Genomic DNA, 20700 nt, shown 5'->3' on the forward strand with positions numbered 1-20700 from the left:
TTGAGTGGTTCTCTGATTCTTGTGCCTTATTTTGAACTCTTCCTTCTGTTTGTATTATCAAACTCCAATATGTTAGATTTATTTTATATTCTACTATTTGTTAGAAGTTTGGTTTTTTTTTTGTTCTTTTTGGTTTTTCAGTATATGTTCTAAAGTTGTGTTATCTTCTTTAATGGTGTAACAAGGGCTCAAAGAAAATCTAAACTTGCATATTTTCTATAGTTTTCAACATGGCCAAAGACTGTTTAGAACATCTATACTTTACAAAATTATTGGCAGATTATAAATTACCACTATTGAGCATACAGAAATTCATACTTAATCAATCAACTTTATTTTGGTATATGAAAGTATTTCTAAAACAAATTAAATCCTATCTTATAAACAATCAAGTACAAAACAAAAAACCAAAACAAAAAACCAAAAAAAACCCAACTATGTATCTAAAAAATTATTTACTCCTGGGCTGGGCTGGAGAGATGGCTCAGTGGTTAAGAGCACTTACTGCTCTTTCAGAGATCCTGAGTTCAATTCCCAGCAACCACATGGTGGCTCACAAGCATCTATAATGGGATCTGATGCCCTCTTCTGGTGTGTCTGAAGACAGCTACAGTGTATTCATATGCATAAAATAAATCTTTATAAAAGTATTTATTCCTTGAAGACAATGAATACATTGTATAGGTAAAATCCACACCTATTTATTTGCTATAAAGAATATTAATATATAGAGCAAAGGAAGAATGAAGGGAAAATATAAAAATCACTTCCCTTTATTGCCCACTTTAAATTTTCAAGAGTACCTTTCATGTTTCCAGTGAAAAGAATTATGTAACTAAAATCTTATTGTTACCAAAATGAGAAACAAATAAAACTATCCCCACCAAAGTTAATCTGTAGACAGCAGGGCCATTATCACAAACACTGAAAAGTGTATTAAGGGGTTTCGAACGCTCATGCTCCTAGTTCTTATTAAGAAGTACATGAGATACCTCAAGAATTACTGCTAATGGTCTTTCCTCAACAGAGGTCCTGAAGTACAGTCTTATCTGTAAGTTCTCTGTGGGCATATAAAAATAACATTTTCATTTTATGACTATTAAAAAAGAAACTCAAGTATATTTTGGATCAGCTGGTAGATCACTTTAATGTTAGGATACAGTAACTCATGAGTTTAGACTACTTTCTAGTTTGCTGGTGGCCTACTGACACACAGGTATACTTTTTAACCGAAGGCTAATTAAAAAGGAGCAAGGTAGGCTAGGTACAGAATGGAGGGATTATACCAGGAACAAGAGTTTCTTAATATGAAAACGGGCTACTGCACGACATGGTGGTCCCAGCATGCCGGACTTGGGATTTACAGGACTGTTTATGGTCATTTGGCTTGTTTTAGGGATGATGAGATGGTGCTGATGGTGGCATACCTCTGTGGCTATACTGGAAGTCATACTTTTTTTTTTTTTTGCTGAGTTTTATTTTAGTAAAACCAAAATGAATGTATAGCAGTGTTATCAGTTTATAAGCAGTATCACCTAGCAGAACAACAATCATTTCACATCTGCTATTAAATGAGTCGGGGGCTAGAGATCGAGAGATGGCTCAGCGGTTAAGAGCACTTACTGCTTTTCCAAGAGGTCCTGAGTTCAAATCCCAGCAACCACATGATGGCTCACAACCATCATCTCTAATGGGATCCAATGCCCTCTTCTGGAGTGTCTGAAGACAGTGACAGTTTATTTATATATATAAAAATAAATCTTAAAAAAAAAAAAAAATAAACCGGGCGGTGGTGGCGCACGCCTTTATTAATCCCAGCACTTGGGAGGCAGAGGCAGGAGGATTTCTGAGTTCTAGGCCAGCCTGGTCTACAGAGTGAGTTCCAGGACAGTCGGGACTACACAGATAAACCCTATCTTGAAAAAAAAAAAAATTAAAGAACAAAGAACAAAAACCAAAAAGATTCTATGAGTCAAAGAAATTTCAGTTTGGGAACTGCTAATTGAAAAGTAAAAGCAGTTTTAAACAAAAGTACACACAACATGCAGTTTCCCTATTTCTAAGACCTACGAGCCATGAATGCTTAGGAAATGCTGCTTTTCTGGCCCCTTTGGAGATCATTCTTTGCAGATTGTTGACTGTATTATTTAATCCTGGCAAACAACACTGATAAGGGAAGCACTGCACAGAAGCACACTTTAAAGGGCAGAAAATCAGTGAGTGACCTGGATGTTCTGCAGGACCATAGATGTTATGGCTCAAACGGACTCAATGAAGCAAAAAGACAAGGAATCTTCCACTGACTACATCTACTGACATGGAGTGGCCATGGCAGAATAATAGTTATCTAGAAGTACCCGTGGGTACAATTTAAAAAAAAAAAATTAAAATGTCAGAATGAGAATTCTCACTTGAGAATGGTGACACATACCTGTAGTCCTAGAGCCTAAGTGGCTGAGACTGCTGTTGTATTAGCATGGATCAGGCTACACACTAGTGGTTAAGAGTAAAACTGCCTGATGGAACAAAGGTCTATGAGAAACCTTACATTTTTGTTGTTGTTATTACTGTTTTGAAAAGAAAACCTCACTGGAGGGATAGCTCAGTGTGTAGGAGCACTTACTGCTCTTCCAGGGGACCTGAGTTTGACCTACCTGTAACTATAGCTCTCAGGGGACTCAATGCTCTTTTCTGGCCTCCATAGGCACCTATACACGTGTTGCATACACTTACACAGATACATAAATAACAAGAAAAAGAAATGAAAAGAAAGTTCCCAGGATTACCTGATATGATCTAGGGAGACAGAGAAGCAGTGGAGCAGGCAGGTCATTTAGCTGGATCTCATCCCTATACATTCTCCTCTCTGGTGTCCTGACAGGTTTAACGCATACTGTGGATTTAGTCAGTATAAAGCCTCAACACCATTTTACAAACAAGAAAACTAAAGCTCCGAGGGTTGTACAATATTCAGTATGAAAATTTAGGTATTTCTTCAATGCTTGTTCTGTTAAACCACACTATATAAAAATAAGTAATTTTCCTTAAAGTTCTAACTATGAGAAAGAAGGAAAGTTTGCCAAATATATGCTACAACTCTGCTTTTAGCAGGAAGGAAGGAGTACTAGATGGCCATATCCCCCAAACCTCCCTACAGTACCATCAACTGACCAAGTATTCAAATACAAGAGACTATGGGAACATTTGTCATTTAAACCAGAGTTTGAGATTAAAACTTTAATCCCGGCTCCCTTTGGTTATATGGCTTTGGGTAAAAAGATCACTTTGCAAAGTTTGTTAATCTGGAAGAAGCTTGAATTTTGAAATAAAACAAAAAATCAAAAACAAAAAATGAAAATACTCTGCAAATTAGACTGAGTGAGCACTACCTAAGCACAGGCAGAAGGATTTCTGAGAATGTAAACCCATCCAGATCTACACAGTAGATCAGTCAGGGCTACACAGAGAAAAGGCCCTAAGTAAGTAAATTACGGAAGCAAGCAAGTGAGCATTGGGTCCAGCAATATGAAAAACTAGTAAGCTTCAAATTTTCCTGCTACAAACATCAACAGTTAGTTTTTAAATAAGCTCAGCAGAAGAGTTCTTGCCTTGTACGAGTAAGATGTTGAACTGACCCCCAATATCACACACAAACAAGCAGACAGACAAAAACTTGGACAAGCACACTCTAAGTAAAATATCAATCTTATAGTTTTTGTTCTGGAAGGGGTGGAAGAAGAAGAAGGAAAGCCGCAGGTATAGGAACACACATGCATGGGGTTGGGGTGTGACTCTCATGGAATAAACACTGAGAAAGGAAGCCTGCGTCACAAAGACAGATACAGATCCCAAACAAAGGCTAAGAGAACTGTACTACCAAAATCGGAAAAACTTCTTGGGGATGGGAGGGAGCAAGACTAGATCTTGATTCAACATGATTTTTTAACAGATATAACCAAATCCAACAAAACATACATTTCTTTTTTCATACATATAGCAACATAGAATAGATTCAATCAATGAATATTAAATTTTCTTAATGAAAAGTCTATGTTACTATAAAATACTAGAATAGATATTAAGAGCCAATATGAATTAAAAATTAGCTTATGCCGGGCGGCAGTGGCGCACACCTATAATCCCAGCGCTTGGGAGGCAGAGGCAGGCAGATTTCTGAGTCTGAGGGCAGCCTGGTCTACAGAGTGAGTACCAGGACAGCCAGGGCTACACAGAGAAACTCTGTTTCGAAAAACCAAAATAAATAAATATAAAAGAAAATTAGCTTATATTTTTATGACATAGTAAGTTTTGTGTACATGGATCTGTGCTTGAGCATACATATGCTAACATATAACGTCAACTTAAGTATGTAGTGGGTCATTTCTAGTCTGAAAACCCAAAGTACAAAACTTTCTAAAGGCTGATATGAACCCACAAACAGAAAATTCTGTAAGTGACCATAAGCCTGGTGTACAGAGTGAGTGCCAGGACAGCCAGGGCTATACAGAGAAACCCTATCTCAAAAAACCAAAAAAAAAAAAAAACAACTAGACTATATGTAGAAAGTAATACAAAACAAATTTCATGCTTAAACTTCAGTCCCATCTCTAAGACCTTATAAAATACATGACCTACATTCCAAAATGCAAAAAAACAAAACAAAACAAAAAAACCCCACAAAATTACACATCTGAAATGTTTTTGCTGCTAAGCCTTTTGAAGATGGTTACCATAACTAGTATAGTGCTAAGAGATCACCATGAAGGAAAATGACATCTTATTGAAAGACAGTCAATTTACTAATGCAAATGTCCTTATTTTTGTTTTCTTTTTTTGTTTGTTTTTTGAGACAGGGTCTCTCTACTAGAATTCAAATTCACTATGTAGATGAGGCTAGCGTGAAACTCAAGAAATGTACCAGCCTCTGGGATTAAAAATGTATGCTACTACACCTGGCTTAATATTATTTCTTTTTTTATATTTTACTTTAATTGTTTGGTTTTTGGACACAGGGCTTCTCTATGTAGCTCTGACTGTTCTGGAGTCTTGAACTTAGCAAACCACCTGCCTCTGCCTTCTGAGTGTTAGGATTAAGGGTGAGTACCACCATGACTTCTTTTATACTATTTTTTTTAAAGATTTATTTATTTATTATATGTAAATACATTGTAGCTGTCTTCAGAAACTCTAGAAGAGGGTGTTGGGTCTCCTTACAGATGGTAGTGAACCATCATGTGGTTGCTGAGATTTGAACTCAGGACCTTTGGAAGAGCAGTTGGTGCTCTTAACCACTGAGCTATCTCTCCAGCCCTATACTGTTTTTTAAAGAGCAAATTCTAACAAGAAGCCAAACTGAGAACTTTTTTAAATCAACCACACAGATAATGATAATCTGCTTGGGAATATACTTTCATAATCTTTTTGCTATTATAACACCTCTGAAACTGAAATTCAAATGGTGCACAAATTTGAGAGATGGCTCAGTGGGTAAAAAGCAGTGGCTGCTCTTCTGGAGGGCATGGGTTCAGTTCCCAGCACTCAAATGGCAGCCCAACTCCAGTTCCAGGGATCCAATGCCCTCTTCTGGCATCTGTGAATACTAAGCACATACACGGTACAAATACATTAATGCAGGAAAGCACTCAATACACACAAAATAAAAATAAATAAATCATTATCATTAGCCTGACAGCTATTATTCAGATAAACACAAATGTCATAAAATTACTGCATTCACAAATGAAAGGTTCCAAATAGTCAGCTATGAGTAAACAAAGCACCAGTAGATTGGCAGAAGTGTAACTTACTGAAAAAAATGTTCTCTTAATATAGCCATATAGTAATAAAAATAAAATACTCAACATGAAGCAAACTACTGTTCTACAGAATTAAGTCTATTTATTTATATATTTAAAATTCCTTATTTTAACTTTATGTCTACAGGTGTTAAAATGGCATTATCATGTGTGCAGTTGGTGCCTATGGAGGCCAGAAGAGGCTGTTGGATTGCCTGGAATTGGAGTGAGACAGTTGTGAGCCACTATGTGGGAGCTGGGAGTAGAACCTGGATCCCTTAGAAGAACAGCTAGTACTCTTCAACCACTGAGCTATCCCTCCAGCTCCCATCTCTGTTTAAAAGCAAGGGTCAGGACAATATTCTAATGTTAAAAAAAAAAAAAAGTACATATGCCTGGAGAACTAATTATTTATAAAGCTTTGAAGCCTCAAAGTACAGGAATTTTCAAATCACAGTAATTGTTAGAGAACAGTAAAAATACTAACATAAAATCCAGCAAAAAGCTGGAGCCAGAGAGACAGTCCTACAGTTAAGAAGAGTACTAGTTGTTCTTCCAGAAGACTGAGGTTTGACTCCTAGCATCTACATGGTAACTCACAACTGGCTCCATGTCTGCTTAGTTCTAGGGGATCCAGTGCTCCCTTTTGGCCTCTGCAGGCACCAGACATACTTGTGGTGCAGAGACAAACAGGAAGGCAAAATATCCATACACATAAAACATTAATTAAAAAAAAAAATCCATCAAAATGAGAAGGCAATTTACATCTCTTCTGAAGTCCCAGAATGTGATCTGTGGCACATCTTGACAGAACAATACGACAGGATATCATACACAAAGTATATTTCCTACTCCACAGAAATATGCCCTTCATTCCCTAACAGGTTAATAGCCAACTAACTTTCCTTGAATGCTCTCATTCTGACTTTTATTTCTTTAGACTCATATCACATGCATAATGAACCTATAATTTTGAGACTAGCTGCTAGTCTTTTAAGACTTAGCATTTCCTCTGGCCTACTTACATGTAGCCTAACTCCTGATACAAACATTTGAAAGTTAGAAAGAATGAAAGAGAAGACAAGAGATATAGGCACAAAAAAGGACACAGAGTCCTTACTGACATAAAAATCCACAAGAAAGCTTCTCATCTCTCCTTATCTCTTCCCATGAGAAAACCCTGAACACACTCTGAACTTTTAGAAGGCTCAACAAGGCAGAAGCATATGAAAATTCAAAACAGAATATTAAAGCAAAACAAGATAAAAGAAATCAGAAACACTTAATCTTGGAGCACTGTACTGTGATTCTGAGAAGAAAAAAATTATAGCTCCATATTTATTCTCTAAAAAAAGTGAGAGAATCCCAAGTAGATACTTCTTAAGAGCCTTGGCATACACATCCCACACTGCTTGTTCTTCTTAGTCTCTGGAAATCTACAGCATTTTCAATCTTACACTGCTGTATAAACTATGAAAAACACTTTTCAGGAAAATTAAGTCAGCAAATAAGAAAGACCAGACAGGTTGTGATGTAAAAGATTTAAAAGAATCTTCTTTTTAAAAAAGATTTATTTATTATTATAAATGAGTACATTGTAGCTGTCTTCATACGCACCAGAAGAGGGCATCAGATTTCCTTATGGGTGGTTGTGAGTAACCATATGGTTGCTGGGAGTTTGAACTCATGATCTTCTGAAGAGCAGTCGGTGCTGTTACCCGCTGAGCCATCTCACCAGCCCCCTAAAATAATCTTCTTATAGAAGTTTTAAAAAGAAATCTTTCCTGGATATTTCCACACCAAGTTGATGGGGTATAAGCAGTTGAGGTCAATGTAGAAAAGGGAATGCTTTTCCAAGAGGAAAAATAGAATGAGGTGGTTTGATAGAGCTCTTGCCTATAATGTGTAAAGCCCTAAGTTCATCCCTGGATCCTAGAACTAACAATGTCCATCTATAGAATAAAACAAACCAAAAGCAGTTTAATGTTGAATTACTTTTAGTTGCTGGGTTGTTTAGACAGCACAGAAACAGGAAGATCCCTGTGAGACAGTGGCCAGCCTGGTCTCTACAGCAAGTTACAAGTTAACCAGGGCTACATACTGTGACCATCTCACAAACAAACTTACTTAAAGCAAGACTTGCTTTAATTTGCCTCAATATAAAACAAACAAAAACTTTAAGAGGTCACAGTGGTCAATGTTGTATAGTTCATGCAAACCCCAAGAATATGAACTCTTCTTGCATAAATGCATGCCAGTTTCAGTACTGTCACAAAGATTTTGCTCTTGCCAATGGTAACAATCTGAATTTAATTGTCCTGGCTAGTTTTATGTCATTTTGACACAAGCTAGAATCATCAGAGAGAGAGCCTCAATTGAGAAAATGCCTTAATAAGATCCAACGGTAGTATGACATTTTCTTAATTAGTGATTGAAGAGGGGGCCCATCCACTGTGGGTGATGTTATCCCATAGGATGGTAGTCCTGGGTTTTAGAAGAGAGAAGGCTGAGCAAACCCTAAGAAACAAGTCAGCAAAGCATGACCCTCCGTAGTCTCTGCAACAGCTTCCTGCCTCTAGGCTCTTGCTCTGTTTGAGTTCCTATTCTGATCTCCTTCATAGATGAACACTGATGTGGAAGTGTAAGTCAAATAAATCTTTTCCTCCTCACATTGCTTTGGTCATGGTATTTCTTTTTTTTTCCTTTTTCTTTTTGGTTTTTCAAGACAGGGTTTCTCTGTGTAGCCCTGGCTGGCCTCGAACTCAGAAATCTGCTTGCATCTGCCTCTCAAGTGCCAGGATTAAAGGCGTGCACCCCCACCACCGCTGGGTGGTCTCACAACACTGATAGCCCCAACTAGCACAGAAACTGGTAGCAGGACAGTGGGACACTGCTCTGACAGACCTGGTCACATGTTTTGAGGAGGATTGTGAAAATACTTTGGAACTTTTAGCTAGAAAGGTCACTGAGTGTTCAAAGCTTGGTGAGCTGTTCTGTGGAAGCTTGGAAGATAGAGCAATGCAGACAACGGGGGGTTGGCTTGTGACAATCCAGAGGGAAGTAGGAAAGTTACTTAAAAGACTCTCCTGGGGCTACTGCATATTTTGAGTTAAGACTGTAGTTTTGGTTAGCTGAGGCTGAAGAGCCGGCTGTGGTAGTGAAACCTTTGCTGGGATCATTGATACTCGTCAACTGAAGCTGAGAAATTAGCAGTGATTAAAAGGACAACAGTGTCAGTGAGGTGACATCTTCTGGGAAGTGTTTCTTGAGAGTCAGAACACAGAAGCTGTGTTCCAGAGGTAGCCAAGGTTGTATCACATGCTGGCAGCCAAACTTGGTAGTATAAGAGCTACCTATGTAGTACTGGCTTTGAAAGCACGAAGGAGTCACAGAGAGCGGCAGAGGCTTGGTACTGTGTGGCAGAACTTGAGTCCCTGAAGAGAGCCCAGAAGAGGTTACTGATGAAAGCACAGTCCAGTTGCAGCAAGAGACCCCAGCTCTTTGGAGATTGCTAAAACTGTGGATGGGATAACCAGCAGCAGCAGCAGCAGCAGAGTGGAGCCAGCCAGAGCATAGAAATAAGCTGTGTCTGCTGCAGGGACTGGAGCCAGAGAAGTGACCCAAGCCTCTGGAGGAGCCCAAAAGATCTTGAGTGGATCCCAGATATTAGAAACTGAGGTATTTAAACAGATGGAGTTTGGTTTTGCTTTGTCCCATTGTGACTGTGCTCTGGCTCTGGTTCTTTATTTTATTTAATTTTTTTAATTATTTTTTATGTGTGAGCCATCATGTGGCTGCTGGGAATTGAACTCAGAACCTCTGCTTGCTCCAGCCCCGCTTGCTCCAGCAACACTGTAGTTGTCTTCAAAGGCACCAGAAGAGGGCGTCAGATCTCATCACGGATGGTTGTGAGCCACCATGTGGTTGCTGCATTCGGAACTCAGGACCTTCAGAAGAGCAGTCAGTGCTCTTATCCACTGAGCCATCTCGCCAGCCCTGGTTCTTTATTCTTAAAGAAAGTGTTTAATTTGATTTTGATTTTATAGAAGCCCACAGTTGTCACCCACAGTTACAGACTCTGTATTTTAAAGAAACTGAATTTTAAAGTGTTTGAATTTGTAAACACCGTGGGACTCTTTAAGTGTGTAAAATGTTTCATACTGCAATTCTTATATTAATGTGTGATCTTGAAGATGAATAACAAAGGAAGATTGTGGCGTAACAGTAATGTATTTTAAGTTTATTACGAGGTCAGTTGCGCTAGCTAGTTTTATGTCATCTTGATAGATAGAAACTAGAGTCATGGGCTGGAATGATGGCTCAGTGGTTAAGAGCACTGACTGCTCTTCCAGAAGTCCTGAGTTCAATTCCCAGCAACCACATGGTGGGTCACAACCATCTAATGGGATCTGATGCCCTCTTCTGGTGTGTCTGAAGGTAGCTACAGTGTACTCATATAAATAAAATAAATAAATTTTAAAAAAAGAGAGAAAAGAAACTAGGGTCATGAGGGAGACTCAGTTAAGAAAATGTCTCCATAAGATCAAGAATTTACTTAATTAGTGATTGATATGGGCCCAGCCCACTGTGGGCTGACAAAACAAGCCAGTAAGCACCCCTCCACTGCTTCAACATCAGCTCCTGCCTCCAGGTTCCTGCCCTGTTTGAGTTCCTGTTCTGAGTTCCTTCAATGATGAACAGTGAGTGATATGAAAGTGTAAGACCAGCCTTTCCTCCCCCTTGGTCCTGGTGTTTCATCATAGCAATCATAACCCTAACTAAGACACTACTATTGAAACAAACACACACACGCATGCGCACAAAACAAACAAAAAACCCATCAGGGATCCACTCAAGTTCATTTGCTGTCAGTGATAAGATAGTTAGCCAGGTGTAGAGATGCACGCTTTTAATCCTGGCACTCAGGAGGTGGACACATGCTAATCTCTTGAGTTTGAGGCCAGCCTGGTCTACAGAATGAGTTTCAGGACAGCCAGGGCTACACAGAAACTGTCTTGAGAATGTACAAACAAAAAGAATAACAGGATAGGTATATGCTTTGACCAGCTAGACAGCTAGCACTTAACATATTTATAACATCTAAGGCTAAATGTTTTTCACTATGAAAATATGAGCTGAATACAGGTGGCACATGTTTGAAATGACAGAAAATAGAAGGCTAAGGCAGTACCATGAATTTGCAGCTGGCTTGGGCCCACTACATAGTGAGAGCCTATCTCAAAAGCCAAACAATACATAGAGAAAATGTGGATCCTAATCCAGCGTGGTACTTGAAAAGCTGTGTTCAAATGTATATAAGTACCTCACACTCCATTCTTGAGACTCACCTTACTGCTTCAGTATTCTACTCACCCACACTCCACTCAGCAGCCTAGAAAGATGGGAGCCTGCTTTCTTTTCAAGTTCATATCACTATTAATTGGTTGAGACAGTTTTAAGAAATAAGGGAATGAGGGCCTGAGAAAGCTACCTGCTACTGAGCTGTGGTGTACAAATACCTGTATCATACATATGCACACACAAAGCCATGTATATATACTATACTTGTCAACTGACTTCTATCCGGGTCGGCCTCCATTCTCTCTCCCCAGTTACTACATCCCCTCGAGCTCTATTTGTTTCTGGTGTTTATTATTGCTTCACTTCTTTGTCTATACTGTATCTGTTTTCTCCATGTTTGCCAGTTTCTGCCACCTACCAGGTTTCTTCATGTTTAGGTCTCTTCTTACCATCAGTCTTACTTCTCACTTTACTTCTCTTTATTTCTATTTTCCTGGATTAATCTGGGAAGACAAAACTTTGCATACGGTACTCTCTCTGCGGGTGTATATTTATCAACTTGGAGACTGCCAGGTACTTTTACATCTAGCTTGACCATCCAATCACTTTAGACGAAGAAGCCTTTCTTGGCTCTGTGAAGGAAAACTGACACCCGTGTTTCATGTTCTATATGTACATATATCATATCTCTTATATCACTTTATAACCCTTAGAGGTGTTCATCTCTAGCTGTTAATGTCTTATTCTCATTTATTCTCATATGCCTAGCAATCTTGATGTAGAATATGACTTTAAAAAACCCAATTAATAAATGTTTACTGGCCGGGCAGTGGTGGCGCATGTCTTTAATCCCAGCACTTGGGAGGCAGAGGCAGGCGGATTTCTGAGTTTGAGGCCAGCCTGGTCTACAGAGTGAGTTCCAGGACAGCCAGGGCTATACAGAGAAACCCTGCCTCAAACAAAACAAAACAAAACAAAAACAAAACAAAATAAATAAATGTTTACTAATGACTATATTTAGCCATCATTTCTTTACCTTACCAAATCACCAATACATTAATTCTGTCCTAAACAATGCCAGTCTATTACTGGCACATTTAGGGGACATCTGAAAACCATCCAGACAGGTAACAATGTGACAAGTTATATCTAAAATCAGAAATGGCAGGAGCTGTTTTATCATGAACCTTCTAAAAGCCTCTAAGACACCTTTAGGCTTGTGACACATTTTTGTTTACACCTATATAAAGAATATAAACTAGGTTTGCTTTTGTTAAGTGCTTTGGGCAAAAAACATTGATTTTTTTTTTAAGTTCTTAAATTTCATTTATGAGTATACTGCTTCTTGTCATCACTTGGCCAGGAGAACAGAACACAGTGTACAAAATAATCTTAAGTAAGTCAACCAACACATCTATTTGTATTCATACACACTTGGAAGGATACTTAACTTATTTTTATTGGCATATGGACACACCACTTTCAAACTCATGTGTCACTTATGCACATTCTTTGGTCTAAAAGCATACTTATTCTAGATCAGCACTGTTCAAAAGAAATGTCTATGATAGGAGGAGGTGGCTCAGTTGATAAAACATTGCCAGGCAAGAAAGAGGACCTGAATTTGGATCCCCAGCACCCACACGAAAAGCCAGGTGCAGTGGGAGGTACCTATAATTCCAGTGTGGAGGAGGCAAATACAAGAGTAACTCTGGGGCTTGCTGGTCAGCTAGTATTGCCAAATTGGTGAGCTCCATGTTCAGTGCGACCTTGTCTGAGAAATAAGGTGGACAGTGATTGAGAAAGATACCCCATGTCTAGCTTTAGCTTGTACATGAACACACACACCAAAATGTCCATGATAATGTAAATATTTTATACTTGCATGATGTATTATGACAGCCATTAGACACATAGTATGACTAAAGAACTTTTTTTTAAAAGATTTATTTATTTATTATATGTAAGTACACTGTAGCTGTCTTCAAACACTCCAGAAGAGGGAGTCAGATCTCATTATGGATGGTTGTGAGCCACCATGTGGTTGCTGGGATTTGAACTCAGAACCTTTGGAAGAGCAGTCAGTGCTCTTAACCACTGAGCCATCTCTCCAGCCCCAAGAACTTAATTTTAAATTTAATTGAAACAGTGACTTGTTGCCAAAGGTTATCATTTGGACAATGTAGTAGAAATCCCAGAATGTCAAAGCAAACAAACTTGATACATTTATCAAGTAATTTCTGAGTTTGGTTCCTGCCAATATGGGCTTTGGTTACAGACATGCTGGGTTAGTACTAACCCTTCTCAAAATTCAGGCAACAGAAGTGAGCTGTGACATTTTCCCAAACAAGATATATCAGAAGTCTGCAAACTCCTGTGAAGGTCAAATGATGCTATCCTTCTTTCCCTACTTCGTTAAGTCTGATAGTTACAACCACTATATTCTTAGCTAAATCTTTCATTAGTTCTCCAGATAGCAGGTCTTTATTGAGTCAACTCATTTCAAAGAAAATTCCATTACTAACACCCCTACAATACCTATCTTATAGAATGGCTCTGAATGTCAAATGAGAACACTATTAAAATGGCAAGCACCTAAAAGTCCAATTAGTGCTAATGTGTAGGTAGTTTTTAATTCTATTTTCTCTCAAATATATCCATATTACTTTTATGGCAGTAAGAGTGTGGGCATCATAAAGGTACATACTTGTGTGAAGTGGTCAAGAGCCAAGGTTGCAGATATCAGAATTTCTGAGGGTCTAGTTTTTGTGGTTAACAATTCCTTTCCCTTCCAAATGACTTTAATATATGCTCCTGTCCTGGACAGTTTTATGTCAACTTGACATAAGCTAAAGTCATCAGAGAGGAGGAACCTTAATTTTAAAAAATACCTCCATAAAAATGGGGCTGTAGGCAAGCCTGTAGGGCATTTTCTTAATTAGTAATTGATGAAAGGCCCAGCCTATTGTGGGTGGCACCATCCCTGGGCAGATGGTTCTGGATTCTATTAGAAAGCAGTGTGAGCAAGCCATGAGGAACAAGCCAGTGAGCAGCACCACTCCATAGCTTCTGCATCAGCTCCTGCCTCCAGGTTCCTACCCTGTCTGAGTTCCTACCTTGATGTGGAAGTGTAACCCTTTCCTCCCTCTCCAGCATGCTTTTTGGTCATGGTGTTTCTTTGCAGCAACACAAACTCTAAGTCAGCTCCCTCATACTATCCTCATCCTATTAAGAACTTCTTGCTTTTAAAGAGGCTGTAAATAAGAGTGAACTGCGCTCTTCAGAGGTACTGTAATGTGAAGAAAGAGTAATTAATAATCCCATATTTAGGGACATGTTGACAAAACATGGAGTCTTAACTCTACAACCCAGGCTTTTATTATCTCTCCAATTCACACAGAAAACCCTGAAGGTAGAGTACCACATTTGTGCATCCTTTCCAAGTCCCCACAACAACAGAACACAGAAGATGGTTTATGGTAGTTACTACAAATCATTCTCAAGAATGTAATTCATAGTCCAGCTTGGTTGCATATGCCTATAATTTTAGCTACTTGGGAGGCTGAGGCAGGATGATTCAAAGTTTAAAGTTATCCTGAACAATTTATTGAGAACCTGTCCCAAAATTTAAAAAGTAGGGGCTGGAAGTAGTGGAGGTGGCACACTCTTTTAATCCCAGCACCAGGGAGGCAGAGGCAGGGGGATCTGTGAGATGGGGGCCAGCCTGGTCTACAGAGCAAGTTTCTGCCAGTGTTACACAGAAAAACCCAAGTCTCAAAAAACAACCTGGGCCGGGCAGTGGTGGCACACGTCTTTAATCCCAGCACTTGGGAGGCAAAGGCAGGCGGATTTCTGAGTTCAAGGCCAGCCTGGTCTACAGAGTGAGTTCCAGGACAGGCAGAACTACACAGAGAAACTCTGTCTCAACCACCCCCCCCACAAAAAAAACCAAAAAAACTCCAAACAACCAAACAAACAAAAGACCAAACAAACAAACAAAAACCAACACCAACCACTCACCAACCAGTTGGTGAGTGGGGAGAGAAGAAAAACAGGAGCTGGAGAAATTGTTAATGGAATAAAAGTGTGTATGGCTCTTGCATATATATATACAAGGCCCTGGTTTCAGTCTCTGCTACTGTGAGATTTAAAAAAGGATATGATAAAAATTCATTTTGGGTACAACTGTCTAGAAACATTATGACCTCCCACTAGGATCAAGAGGTCAAAAGAGAACCATTTGTAAATAACTTGCAAACTTAATAAAATATTGTGGTCATTTATACCTATAAAGAACCACTACCGGGGCTGGAGAGATGGCTCAGCGGGCAAGAGCACCGACTGCTCTTCTGAAGGTCCTGAGTTCAAATCCCAGCAACCATGTGGTGGCTCACAACTATCTGTAATGAGATCTGATGGCCTCTCCTGGTGTGTCTGAAGACAGCTACAGTGTACCTACAGCTACAGTGTACCTACATATAATAATAAATAAATCTTTTTTTAAAAAAAAGGACCACTACCTTAAACTATAGTTCTAAGTCTCATGAATGATTTGAAATTATGGGCAAAATTTTGTGTAGGTACACTTCCCCTTTCTCTCACCAGAGCACTCACACAGCTTCCAAAGTGTTCAAAAATGAGTAAAAATACCCTATAAACTGAATAACTAACTGCTTTTCCCCTGGCCTTCCAGTTGAGTTTAAGTTACTAAGCCTTAATTGTGAAAGCATACTTAAAAACTAACTAACTAAATAACAGGATAGGAGTTATCTGGAAGGGGGTGGTGGTGTGACAGTACAAGTAGGGGCATCAGGAGGGCTTCTGGGTACTGACAATAGGAGCTGGTTACAAAGGAATATTCACTTGATGAAAATTCATCAAGCTGAATAATGAAATTTCCTTTTTTTTTTGAGACAGGGTTTCTCTGAGTAGCCCTGGCTATCCTCGAACTCAGAAATCCGCCTGCCTCTGCCTCCCAAGTGCTGGGATTAAAGGCGTGCGCCACCACCGCCCGGCTATGAAATTTCTTTACCTGTCTTTAGGTAGACCATATTTCAGTAACTTAGAAAAGAAACAAAGATAAGTCACTCATACTGAGTAGACATTATTAGAGAGTCTGTAACATGGTATACTAGGCCAGGCTGGTGGTGAAGAGCTGAAGCCTCAAAGAGCAGCTGGTGTGGACATAAAGCCCTCACTCCAACCAAGAGCCTACAGGGAAGGAACTGAGCCTACTAAAGAAGGTGCATTTGAAAGCAGATTCTCCATCCTCAGTCAAGCCTTGAAACTGCGGCCCCAGCTGACAGTGCAGATTGTACAGTAGAGCCTGAACCAGGACCATTGAGATAAGCCACTCCTAGGTCCCTGACCCTGAGAAAATCTGTGAGATAAGATGTCTGGCATTAAAATAAGAAAAAAAATTCAAAACACTATCTTCTTTACACAAATTGAAGGAAGCAAAGTAGCTGTACCTATAGAGAACTATTAGCTTACTGGCTTAAATGGGCAATGGTACATACAATATTGCTTCTAAAATCAAGCCTGGATAGAAAATGTAGCTGGTGACTATGAAGCTACTTCCTGTAAGATACAGACAGGGATCTCCTTGACGCTTCTATTATCTCAATCCAAATCAGAGACCATTTCATCCTAGTCACACTCTGTTTTACTGCTTTGTGTTTTAATGGTAACACACACACACACACACACACACACACACACACACACAGACACAGAGTTCTCAAGGCTTTTCTCACAGGAGGAAATCTAACAAACTGCAGAGTTATCAAGAAAATACAAACAAGTGATTCTAAGAGAGTCATTTATGTGGCAAATACATATGCAGCATACATAGCACACTCCTGCAGTTCTAGCTAGTAGGAGGCTGAATGAGAATCACTTGACTCTGGGAGTTCAAGGCCAGCCAGGACAACATAGGGAGATTCCATGACAAAAATAAAATAAATCCCACACAGTATTTTGTAAATTCTCATTTAAGAGGGATTTGGGGAAGGGAACCATGCACTGAAATGTGTCCCCTCTGTCTCCATCTGTGTGGCAGAAGCCTGCTCTCTGATGCTTGTGCAAAGAAAACATGAGTATTTAGTACTTCAGCTTCAGGCTCCTGGGTCTTCCTCGTTCTGCATCTTTTACACAGAAAACATTAAGAATTTTGGTACTGGCCTGGAGAGATGGCTCAGTGGTTAAGAGCACTGACTGCTCTTCCAAAGGTCCTGAGTTCAATGCCCAGCAACCACATGGTGGTTCACAACCATCTGTAGTGAGATCTGACGCCCTCTTCTGGGGTGTTTGAAAACAGCTACAGTGTACTTACATATAATAAATAAATCTTTTTTCAAAAAAAATAATAATTTTGGTACTAATATGTTTAGTTCTAAAGGTTATGGAGGTTATTATTTATTTTCATGTAGCATTCTCAAAATGGACTTACTGTGCTATCCTTTCTTTGCACATTTCAAAAACCTCAAACAACCACTTTTGCTATATAATCAGGCTAAATTTTTGGACTCTGTTAAATTTTAACCTGCCAGCTGTACTGATTCTTCATAACTTCCTAGAGTTACACTGGCAGTCAATATTTAATTACTGCACCTGAAATTTCAAACTACGATTACTTTGCAAAGTCTTCGCTGTTACATAGTTATAAAGCAGAGCTCCATAACACATCACAACTCCAGAATTATTCTTTTTAGTTGCATTAACAAGCAAGTATGGGAAGATTCTGAATTGCAACATTACCTCCATTTAACTTTATATAACATCCTCTTTTTCTCTCTGCCTACCTACCTATCCATCCATCCATCCACCCACCCACCCATCATCCATCATGATTGCATAGTTTTAGCCCTCCCATCCCCCAACCAGGTAATGCCTTGTAACTACACTATTCAAGGTTAGATCACATCTTTTAAGTAAGAAAATCATTACATTAAGGCCACTCTTCTAAAGACCCTTGACTATGACAATAACAGGGCTCACAGACAAACCAACTATTATAATTTTTCCATGACTAAAGTTTCACAGCACTTAAAATCTTCAATAAAACACAACTTGGCACACACCTATAATCCCAGCACCACAGAGGTGGAAGAAGGAAGATCAAAAGTTCAAGGCTGGGCTGGTGAGATGGCTCAGCGGTTAAGAGCACTGACTACTCTTCCAAAAGTCCTGAGCTCAAATCTCAGCAACCACATGGTGGCTCACAACCACTCGTAATGAGATCTGACGGCCCTCTTCTGGTGCGCCTGAAGACAGTTACAGTGTACTTAGATATGATAATAAATAAATCTTTAAAAAAAGAAAAAAGAAAAAAAAGAAGTTCAAGGCCAACAAGTTTGAGGTCAGATGGGGACTCCATCCAGCCCTCCATACCAGAAAGAACTCCAAGCTCCTATACATCTTAGAAAAACAGTGTCTTAAGATTTCAGAAGCCTGAGACAACCTGTCATAACACTTACTTGTCATTAAGAGAAAAAAAAACTGCTCCACCATAGCAGTTCTACAAAAGTATAGATATACTCTTCGGAGTTGTATGCAGGCAGCTTCCCTATCATCAGCTTCAGACTCCCTTAGTAAGCTGTGTGATCAATAGTGTGATCAGGTACCCCTTTCATTGTTCTGCAGACTGGTTTCTAACCACCCTGGGGAAGAATGTCTTTTTCATGGGGAGGTTTTGTATTAAAATATTACTATAAAGAGTCTAAATATCCAATACTAACACTTAGATTGTTGGTTTAATGAAATAAAATCCAGCATGTCCCAGCACTCCGAATTAATTCAGTGACACACTTCTAGATGAAGAGAAGCCTTGAGTATGCTTCCCTTCATCTAGAAGTTGATTAAGTCTTACTATGGTCTAGGTATTTTTGGGTGGGAGAAAAATATTCTTCTAAAAAAATGAGACCTTTTTTGTGGCAAAAAGGCTAATGAAGGTGGCTTTGATGTGTTTTGACATTCTAATGAGTAAGGATAACAGCATTGCTTTAAAAAAAATCCTGGACTGGAGGACTCCACCAACAGATACTTCTTTAGAGGAGACAGAGCCCATAGATGGATACTCATTTAAAAATAAATATATATAATTCTACATATATGAGGGCTTGCATGTATGTATGTATGTATGTATATATGTATGTATGTATACCATGTGTGTACCTAAAGCCTGTGGAGGTCAGGTGTCTGATCCCCTAGATGTGAAGTTCTGGATATCTGTGGGTAATCATTTGTGTGCTGGGAGCCATCTCCCTTACTCTCCCCTCTATATAGGCAAACACATGAATGCATAGTTTTAAAACCAATAGTCACTGTACTCCCCAAAGCATTGTCATGAGCTCTATTCTCAAGGGCCTGGGTTTGAGCCCTAGCACAAACAGAAAGTTCTGGAATACTCATTACACATCCCACCCCCTTAGCAGAATTTAAAAAACTCTGGTTCACCTGGGTTTACTTTAAGCCTCACAGCAGTTCTGTGCTTTGGTTCTGTTCCCTTAAGTGCAAGAGGTAACCACACTATCTACTTTTTAAGACGAAAAAGAAAATTCACACGAATACCTTCATGTCTTTGTAGTAGAAACAGCTACTACTGTATCTTCTACACTATTATTATTATGACTATTATTATTAACACTCTGTCATGTTTTACTACTCCTTCTGAAGTAGGCCACCACACTGCTTCCGAACACGAATCTTGTGGTCTTCTATTTGTGGTTAAGTTCTGCGATATAATTCTATCCCAATAAGTACCTCCCAGTCCAGAGTGCAACTCCACCAATCTCAAGCCTTCGAAATGAGTCTTTAATCAGTCTCTCTTCTGTCAAAGAAACAACTAGAAGTCTCACCATTCCACTTTCTTTGAACATACTCGGAATAAGATTACTCATAGAACTTGGGGAAAGATGCCACACAGTACGCAAAATAAAGGCGACTCTGCTCGATAACCTTTACTTCCCATAGCCCCAAACCTGGGGGGATTTATTACATAGAAAAGCCGAAGGTTTCCTGACAGTGGATTTGCATCAGTAACTATCAGAGTATCAGAAGCTCCAGATAGCAAAAACTTTACCTAGTTTGTAAGAAACAGCTTGCACTTGCTCCAGCTACTACTGTTAGGTGTGGGCTACCCATCCCCCCCACCCCCCCGCTCAGCTCCGGAGCACGATCAAGACCCTTCCGAGGGCTGTCAGCACCCAACCCAGCAGCTCTGGTTTCAGACACACCCCCCTCCACCCCGTGTTTCTCTGGAGGTGTGGGCGCTCAACTCCCAGGCTATGGCAAAAGGGGACGCGAGGGGAGGCGAGCAAGGCCTCAGCTCCCATTTTGGAGGACGGGGTGCTCGGGCCTCCTGTCTGGTGCCAATGGAAAGTGGGAGCGCAGGGCGTTTCGGGGCAGAGGTAGAGGGCCAGACAGGGAAAGGGGTCTCTCGGATTCGGGGGCGTGAGGAGGGAGGCGACCGGAAAGAGTCGGGGGAGCGGGGTTCGCGTGGTAAGGCGCTCTTTTTGTAAATCACGGAGGGTCGGCGGTGTGACCTGGGGGGCCCCTTAGGACAGTCAGCGAGGGGTCCCTCCTCTCCCTCCCGGTGTGGAGG

The 20700-nt window shown here is 39.8% G+C and overlaps 1 protein-coding gene across 2 annotated transcripts in view; it reads right to left on the minus strand.

Moving 5' to 3' along the window:
* Xpo7 (exportin 7) overlaps positions 1-20700 on the minus strand; it is a 90547-nt gene that overhangs the window by 69400 nt on the left and 447 nt on the right. The gene's annotated exons all lie outside the window — the stretch shown is intronic.

Source organism: Mastomys coucha, unplaced genomic scaffold (assembly GCF_008632895.1).
Source record: "Mastomys coucha isolate ucsf_1 unplaced genomic scaffold, UCSF_Mcou_1 pScaffold9, whole genome shotgun sequence".
Lineage (NCBI taxonomy): Eukaryota > Metazoa > Chordata > Mammalia > Rodentia > Muridae > Mastomys > Mastomys coucha.